The sequence below is a fragment of the Mytilus californianus genome, unplaced genomic scaffold (assembly GCF_021869535.1).
Source record: "Mytilus californianus isolate M0D057914Y unplaced genomic scaffold, xbMytCali1.0.p SCAF_7, whole genome shotgun sequence".
Classification (NCBI taxonomy): domain Eukaryota; kingdom Metazoa; phylum Mollusca; class Bivalvia; order Mytilida; family Mytilidae; genus Mytilus; species Mytilus californianus.
Window position 1 is genome coordinate 4289115 of NW_026262723.1, and position 10509 is coordinate 4299623.

A 10509-nucleotide genomic window follows, 5' to 3' on the forward strand; every position below is an offset into this window, starting at 1 on the left:
TGCAGTGTTTATATGCACAAATTTATCAATAAAGTGACATATTTCATAATCATCTATCTGTTTATTTTATTAACTAATAAAAAAGGACAGAATATTAATAGGAAGTAATTAACAACCAAAATTCGGTATTTAATTTTCTGCACTGGTAAATTTATGTTGCTTTTTCACTGTTTTTGAGTATCTATTGCATTCTCTCAACCTGTATTATCCACTCTTACCATATACCAATTTGATATGTGCTAAATGTTGTATTCCATCTTTATGAAAAACAGAACTTTACAAATATCCCAAAATAAAGTAATGTTTTCTAATAGAAATTTTGTCCTTGTACAATAATTTACAATTCTCTTTGATTTGTAATTACGTCGTCAACTGTTTTAATAGAAATGGAGTTCATTTTTAAAATATATGTTATAAATGTGATAAAGAATGAACTACATAGTCAAAATGACATATCAAGACAGATGGTTTAATCTCCATACCGTATTATAAAACATCTAGAGAGAACTATGAAAGTTACGAAATTCAATGTAGTAATATTGATTTAGAGGTAACAGCAGTTTACTACTGTTGGAATCTCATAAATTCAGTAAGAAGGTTAATATCAAAATAAAACAAAACCTTAGTGTATGGTATAAGCTCCACAACTATAAGGAGACAGGTGCGTTGGCATGGTATGTAAGACGTCCGAGGAAATAAAATAAATGTTTGTAACATGCATATTCTGTTTCAGCTAAAATTGTAGAACATTTGTCATTTTAATGATCATTAGTGAGATTTAAAAAAAAATGAAATCTAAGTTTAAGGTATTGTGATGCATAATGGTTCTTTGAAAGTCATATGTGAAGATGATTATGAAATGATAAAACTTGTTTCAGTGTGAGTTGGGCGTTTCGATTACCCTGGTTTGATTTATTTAAAGACAATTATATTACAAAAAGGTATAAAGGGCTTACTCAAGTCACAGTGTAACACATTGCATAACTTTATTGCAAAAACACAGCTTATTACTTTACTACGTGATTTTTTTTCTATTTGAAGTCTTATTCATGAAATGTAAGATTTTGTCAAAGTGGGAACATTGCTGAAATGTAGATGTTCAACCTTTCAAGGACTATCCTTTGTTCCATGGTTAGTAATTTCAAGAGAGATTTTATATTCTTAACTTATTGATAGTTTTTTTTTTTTTTTTTTTGTTATTTCTTCATTTTGTACTTGTAAATGTCTTAGGGATATGTTGTTTGATTTATTTTTGCTTGCTTACCAGTGGCAATTAGTGTGTGCTTATTCGTGACGATTAAAGGGTATGAAAAGACAAAAGACATATATCACTCTACTTTTTTAAGAAGCTTAATCAGCGACATTCTATTTAAAAATATATGTTTTTTTTTGTGGTCAACGTAATGAGGACTAGGTTCGCATTTTAGAAAATAAAGTCTCTTCAGAGACGCTCGAGGTCGGGGTATTTTAACAAACTGATATGCCTGCAAAGACTGACCTTTTATTCTTTCTGTTACTTAAACTGTGATTTTCTTTGTTAAAGTGTTTTGTGAATACATTTTTTTGCTGTTACTTTTTGTCATGTAGGATTTGATTGCCGCTTAAACTTGGTACATCTAGTCGATCGGAAAAAGCATCAATTTCAAACGTTTTCAGAGAGCAAACTTCAAAAACTCTTTGAAAAAAAATTCTGTTCAATTGTACATATTATAGGTGAGAACATTTTTTTTTTATCGATTTGAACTTTATCTGCGGATATGTTGTGAAGTATGTATTTACAATCTATTGGATTAACAATAATGTATATGGTTGTCAAATTTCGCATCGCAACATTATTTGTTATATGGGAAAAGGTTGTGCTGATGGCATATCCTTGATAGCTTCTATTCTGTTCTTATAATCAATTCACAACTTTAAAGACGATTGAGACCTTAAAGATTTGAATAGACTCCTTGCATATTTTATAAAGACATTGCGTTTATTTAGTTATTTCGTTTTGCTGTCTCACTACCATATAAACCATCATCTCTTTCTCCTTGAACGCTTAAAAACTTACCATAGATACCAGGCTTATAATTTGGTACGACAGATGAGCGTTTCGTCTGACTAAGACTCATTCATGGCGCTCGCATCAAAACAGTTGGAAGGCCAAATCAAATACGAAATTAAAGATCATTAAAATTGTATTCTAAAGTTGTGCAAAATACGGCTAAGGCAATCTATGCCTGAGGATAGAAAAACCTATGCCACTTTTACTATGAAGTTTAAAATTAAATCATATGCTGGAATTGAAAGTTCACATGCATCACTTATGTTTGGCTAATTTCAAAACAAAGGGTTGAGTGGCATTTTGTCAACATATATATGTACTTCCTCCCTTTAATTAAAGTCTTCCTGAACACTCAAATTGATAGCTTTGTGTCTGAATGAGATTTAAAAGGAAATGATATGAGATAAAACAAGGAGATCATATCTGGGAAAAAGTCGGTAAACAAATGAAAATATCTAGGAATACTAAGTATCTCCCCAAAAGAGGCGGAGTTAGTGAATCAGCCATTTTTGAATCATAGCCTAAAATAAATTACTACATACACTCTTATCTTTGCCTTTACAGTAAATGTAATATGTCTAATACTCCCACCTTAAATTCCTTAAATCTGTATGAAACTACTTTGAAAAAATTTCCGAACACTATAAATACAAATTTTAATAGTAATTCATTCCAACATTCAAGATAATATAAGATATCAAATCCTGCCAATACAATTCAAAGTTTCAAAGTTAACAATTTCTTCCTAAATTGGCCATTTTAAGAAATCGCGTCAAAATTTTTTCAAATCTAACCATACATCTAACATAATGGGGCTAATATATGAGCTTTAAGTGTATGTTTGCAACAGTTGTATTTATGAAGTAACTAGTTTGATATACAAATTCATTAAAAATTGTATACAACTGACTGTTAAAATCATTGGTTTTCGAAATAAAACTTTATATCTTTTTAAACACAAGTGAACCAACACCTGGTAAATCTTCTGTCAGTAGATTCCATAAAGTGGATACCTCGGGTATGCAGGGTCGTTACGATTAAAAGACATGAAATGTAGAAGGTCCAGTTGCAACAACACTTTAAGGAATGCTCCAGTAATTTATTGAGATCGACATGTTTCGGTGGCTAGGCCACCGTGCCGTCATTCCCTAAAGTGTTGTTGTTACTGGACCGTCTACATTTTATATATTTTTGTATACAAATGACCTTTATAATTATGAAATCACTGCCTCAACATGAAAAATAATTTGTTTTATGAACCAGGAATTATTGACTTTTCCCTATTTCTTCCCCTATGGCCTCAAATTTGCTAAATCATTCTGCTATTTAATTTTACCTATAACTTGAATAAATTTGAAGCCAAGGCCAACATAAAGCACAGTCAGGGGATACAGATACCTTATTAATTTTCAATAGAACGAAACACCCTAACAAAAATGTTTTATTAAATATCAATTATTTTCATAGACTGCAAAAGTAAATCAGCATTTCCAAACAGTTCAAACTACATATGCGTATTTCATGAAATTACTAAACATAAAAGATAAACTATGCATACTGTAAACTGTGATTCTATGTGGAGTCATCATATTTTTAGCCGAGGATTTCTCAATCTTAATCGAATATCTATAAATTTATAAATGAAATTAACACTTTATAATTGTATTAAACACTTCATAAATATTTGTGCGTCTAAAGCACTTTAAATTTTTGAATCTATATTCATTACATAACTTTTTAAATGGGTAAATTTTATTGAAATCTCTCATGATAAACGAGATTAGAGGAAATTCTGAATTTTCACTTTTTTCAACTTATTTAACACGTTTTTTTTTGTCATTTGAATATATTTTACCTTTGTTTTAATATTTGTTAACAAATAAGTGAATTAAAAAGATGCCGATCAAAATGTGTCATCACAATTAATGAACATTGAGGTTATAAAGTAGGTCATGTATATTTGTATTGTCATCACAATTAGTGAACATTGAGGTTATAAAGTAGGTCATGTATATTTGTATGTATTCAACAATCAAAATATATCATATACTTTATCCCATTTTAATCTCATAACGTATAACAAATTTACTACCTTAAGATTTTTATAATATTGTATTATATTATTAATCGAATATATTTGAGGATTTGTGATTCGTTTAAACTTGATCACATGTACATTTGTATTTACTCAGTCTGCACGCCAATACTGTTGTGTTAAGCTTTTCGTAGGTCAAAAACAGCATATTGCACGGGGCATACATCATGTTACTAAAAATACATTCTAGAAATCCCCAATTTTACATTGTTCATGCAATAGTTGTTGATTAATAATATAACAATTGTAGCCTTTGGTTGAGGTCAATACGATGTTATATCGATCAAAAGAAGCATATCGACCTCGGACTTCGTCCTCAGTCTATATGCTTCTCTTAGGTCGATATAACCTCGTATCGACCTTATAAAAAGGCTATAATTGTTTAATATTAGAAATTCTTCAATATATACCAATAATGTGTTGTGTTTTAGTCACTTTATAAATTAAACATATTTTTAAAAAGTGTACTGTATTAAATAAATATAAAGATGTCGTATGGCAGCACTTATGTGTTGAAATGAATTGTCATTGGTATGTTCATATCTACAAACTAACTGTTTACCAAACTTTGAATTGTTTGTGAAACTAAGGATTTTCTACCCCTGGAATATATTACCTGGCTGTATTTTGCATATACGTTTTTTCGGACTTTTGTCCTAAATGCTCTTCAACTTCGTACTTTGTTTGACTTTTTAACATTTATAATTCGAGCATCACTGAAGAGTAATAACATAAGAGGTACCAGATGCACATTTATACTTTTATTGTTAAAATGTGCATCTGGTACCTCTAATGTTATTACTACCACTGGGTCGATACCTCTGCTGGTGGACTGTTAGTCCCCGAGGTTATCACAAGCCCAGTAAACAGAACTTTGGTATTGGCATGAAAATACGGTTATTGTGTTATTAAAATTTTCTGTTAAAAAATTTGGGAAATTATTTTATATTAAGGAATATATCTCTCCCATGCAAATCTCTGATTTCTTGTCCGGTTTTTGCTATAATTTGTGTCCTTCTTGTTTTATGAGCTCTTCGTGTGCGTAATAAGTTTTGGATATGTAAATATTTTGGCCTCGCGCATCACTAAAGAGACGTTTATTGTCGAAATGCGCATCTGGTGCAAAAATATTGGTACCGTTAATGTTATCACTGTTGAGTCTTTTTGTTTTTGAAACGCGCGCATGCTGCAGATAATTACAAGCCTATTATCGTAGATGATTTTTTATGGATATTTGTGTCTATGATTTTCTATCTAATTGACGTTCTCTCGGCCATATTATTTTCGCAGGGTACTTTTTCACTGTCAGCCCGTTCTAACATTCAAGTTTGTTACAATCGCTACTTTTTATATGTACGTTATTTTTTTACAATTGTTAATCTTTGTATGTGCTTATATGACAGCTCTTGTGGACTTGTCTAAGCAGTGAAAAGGTGATATATTCTTCAACTAAATTATTATGTGAAAAATGGAAAATTTCATACTAGGCTTAAAATTTTGTACGCCAAACACGCGTTTCGTTTTCGTCAACAAAAGACTCATCAGTAACGCTCGAATCAAACAAGTTAAACAGACCAAATAAAGTGCAAGGTTGAAAAGCATTGAGGACCAAATTATCGTAAGTTTTTTGCCAATCACAGCTTATGTAACCTATTTCTAACTGACAATTCGATGTAAAACAAACGAAAGACGACAAAAAAAAACCAAACATATTCACAAAACATTACACAGAAAATTAAGGACTCATGAGCAACATGAACAAAAAAAAAAAACTAAGGGTGATCTCAGTTGCCCCGAATGGGTAGAAAATAATACAGATATTAAGTGTTCAATTTGACGTAGGAAATCATTCAAAATCAGAATATATAAATATTGCAGGCAATTTATTATTACTGATCCGCTTTGTTATTAATAGATTGACAAGAAAGCATATATTTTAATATAACTTTGTTTTACATTTAAAGCAAATCTAAAACAATTGTTTGTTATTTTCTTATAAAATTTGTGAACGTATAGAAATGACAGTGTTTCATTTTTGTCTAAAGCAAAAAATTTACTCGATGGCGTATTAAATGGCTGCAAGTAAACTTACCATAATAATTTGCGAATAAAATACAAGTTGTCCACAAGATCAAAATTGATTTCATAACGGTTTTCAATTGCACGTTTTCATCACCGGCGGTTTGATGGTTATGATATAAACCAGTCAATAACTTTTCAAGCTGGGAAAAATCTGATTTGAAATTATCGAATCAAAACCTTGTTTCGATTCACCTGAGATATGCATGTTTAAGTGTATATAAAATTATGGAAATGAGGAAATGTGGTTTGAATGCCAATAAGACAACTATCCACCAGAGACCAATTGATCATGTTATAAGTAACTATGAATTAAAAAGGAAAAAATTCGCTTTATTTAAAATAGCATAAAACTCTTAATCCAATGATGTATCGAAAAAGTGTAAAACAAAAATACCGAGCTCTAATGCAAATTCATAAAAGAAGTCTATAAAAACTGACAAATTCAAACGCTATCAATCAACAGATCAAGTGAAAAACAATTGCCATATTCTTGACTTGGTACAGTCATTTTCTAAAACAAATGGTGAGTTACACATGGTTTTATAGCTAGCTTAGCCTCCCACGTGTATGACAGTTGTTGATAGTTAGACTTATATATAGCTAGAAATCTCGGAAGAATACATACATGACATAAAAACAATACAGTCGAAAAAGTTCGAAACATTGCGCTACATTAACCTCACGTATTAGATGATCTATTAAAAAGATTGAGAGCAATACGAGTGTACAGCTTACCTGTTCCTTTGCACAAACCTAAAATAAACGTCAAACACCCCCCAGCAATATCTGATAAGAGACAAAAGACAATTGTACATAATATTCAAGCTCATATCGTTGTAGAAAACACAAATGGCATTAGAGATTAGTATCTTATCAAATTCTAGTTCAAGAAAAGAAATATATACAGATCTTCGGAAAAAAAAACTACATTATTAGATTAGATATAAAGAGTTTTAAACCAATGACAAGTCATTAAAAAGGATCACTGTGATAGTAAACGAACAAATACAAGTAAACCAAATAAAATGAAGTATGCTATGTGTTTGTCCTTCTCGTAGTTTTTTATGATGATAAGTTCTTATTCTGCCAACAAATCACAGAATAAGTACGAACATCGCACTTGTTTTAAATGAAATTTAATTATAATCCATACACACGTTCCTTTAAACATATGTTTCCGAAGAACTTAAAAAAAACATTGTCAATAATTTATTTTTAAATATCCATATTGCAGTTATTCATGAAAAAATAGAAAAATATACCATCCTCATACATGTCATACATCCAATTGGAGCGCATACAGGTTGATTTCCCTCGCCTCAGTAAGGGACATAGGAGGGTAGTCATAACCAGGGAAATGAAATATATGAACTACTATTTCACCTTAACTCGTTTTTAACATTCATTTAGTCGTTCTTGAAATGCTTTTAACACTCCCGTCATTTTTCTCAGAAAAAAAACCTAATAGATAAATATTAAGTGTATACTTTATAAATAATACAGGATGCTGTTGAGTTATGGAAGTTAGGTGTTGACGTTCTGTATCATTTTTTATAATATATACAGTTTTCCCTTCATTTGTCATTGTCCTATTATGTCGCATGAGGTTTTTATAGTGTTGTTTTTATTGTGTATGTCCTTGTATTTATATCTATTTATTTTGTACTTTATCAGGAAAGTATATATTTTTATTATGTTTTACTATACTGTATGTACAATCAATTACAAAACTTAAGTCAGTCGTGACGTATATTTACACAGATTTGGCTTCTAGATCCCGGTTACGTTAATCAGTTATGTTTGTTTGGGTTGCTCACCCGATTCTGTTTATATAACGGGACTATAAACAACTGTCATATACAATTGGAAGGTTAAGCGAACTATAAAACCCACCATTTTCTTCGGAAAATGTCAATATCAAGTCAGGAATATGACATTTGTTTTCCATTCGTTCTGTTGATTGATATTGTCGAGCGTTTTCTTTTGTCAAGTTTTATGGACTTCAACCTTATTGAATTTACCTTGATATTTTTGCTTAATACTTTTTTTTTAAGACGGATTTTTTTCGACAAAACTGCTTTAAAGTTTGCATTAATAACATTCACAATCTTGTCATCCGCAACAAACGAAAATCAAAAGTCTCAATCAAGACGAAGTGTTGATCACTTTTATTAGTCCACATGCTTTTAAAATTATCATGATCTAGTTATGTATATTAGGTTGTTATCATACTAGTCTATTTCTCATGTCCATAGGTGATTTTTTTAATCGCGTTAAACATTTTAGCAATGAAACACTAGTCCTCCTGTTAATAATTCACAGATAATAAAATTATTAACATATTGTTTGTTGTATAAACATCCTAAAATATAAAAAAAAGACTATATAATAAAACTTTTATTTATACAATCAATTTAGAAATGTCAAAAAATCAATACAATGCATTAAAACAAGTACAAATCCATTATCATCATTGAATCTGAGGGTTTTTTTTCAAATTCGTTTTTTCCCTATTTCCGAGACTTCAACTATTGTCTCACCTCCACGATAATTTTTATTCACCAAATAATAGACAACTTACACCTGTGTGCTTTTTCAACCAAGACAAGAAGAAACTTTCAAAAAAACTGACACAAAGCAGAGAAAAACATAGCTTTGACGGTACCATTCAAGAAGAACATGGACAGCATGTACAATTTAAACCACACACAAACGAGAAATTGATAGTTGCCTAATTTAGAATATTTTAAATCTATTAAGATATAGTTCTTTGCTAAGTAGATTTCAGATGGGACCAAACATTCATAAAATCCCAGGAATAATCATAAGTCCACGTCTTTAAAGACAAAGGAATATGAACGGCAATAATGTTAGATAAACAATAGTGGACTTGAGAATCAATAACAATGTTTACATGTCTAAAGTTTGCTGATACACTTAGAAATTGTTATTGTCATGCAAAAAAAATAAATATATACAACACTTATAAATTTCATGCGTCCGAGGCGCTTTTCTGGATTGATCATCATCAAAAACGCCCAAAGCCGAATATTTGAAAGCCAAGGATGTATAAAAACGGAAACCGTTGAAGAGATCTATGACCAAAAAGGACCTAAAATAATAGCTAAATCAACTAAGGTCAACTTTGCCTGATGGAGTTGAAACCATAGTTTCTTAATTATTTCTAGATTTATAAACGGACAATGTAAGAAAGATTTGTTATAAATCATGTCAGTACCTAAGTACTGACTACTGAGCTGATGATAACGTGGGTAACGGATAGCAGCGATATCGACCAGGTTTTATTCTTTATAGTTATTATATTGTCAAGTAATTAACTGATAAACACAAAAAAAAACATAATTTACGTCTCAATTATCAAAAATAGAATTATTATATTCACTTACTTCAGTCATATTCAGAAGTTGAACTAACGAATAACAATGTGTGATTCCTATATCCATTTGTATTAGAATACCTCTATCATATTAGTTTCAAATATGTTCTAAGCATTAACTGTCAACGATACTGTTGGATTTGTAGTTACGATCGTATCATTTAAATCAGACCTGTATCTATTTATTTGCAGAACGAATATTCTGCGACCATTTTGAGAGGCGATGGAGATAAAGAGACAACGACTGTATAACATGTTGTACCGATCTTCCACGAGCGTATCGAAATTGATACCAGAGATAAAAGATCGCACACGATGTTCTTTAAATTTGATAATTGTCTTAGATAATTTTGAACAAACGCATCAATACATATTTATTGTTTTTTAAATATTATTTTGCTTTAGAAAGAAAATTTAGTTTCCATAAGCAGGAATAATATATGCTAAACAAAAGTAAATTTCGGTTTCATTTCTGACATTCAACTGAATTGTTTTCCCATTATTGTACTGTGTCAGGATATATTTGAAAATTTCTAACGGTGCGTAAAACTAATATGGAAGATCCCACTGTTGCAAACTTGGCTGGTTAAGTCTATGTATTGGATACCACAATTGTTTTTATAAATGAATTGTGAATCAAATAGGAAATTCCTATATATCTTCAGAACACCCCATCAGTTTATATAGTATTGAACGAATTGGATTTTTTCAAATCTTCTTTTTTACTTGTGCCTTGTTTCATTTTGCTGAAAGGCTTTCAATTTTGTCACTAAAATTTTCATGATAAATAAAGAGTCGTAATTTTATTACTGGTAGTCATCAACTGATCAAGGTTTTCCTGTGTTGTGATGATCACATTTCGTGCATCAGTATCTGTTGTTTACA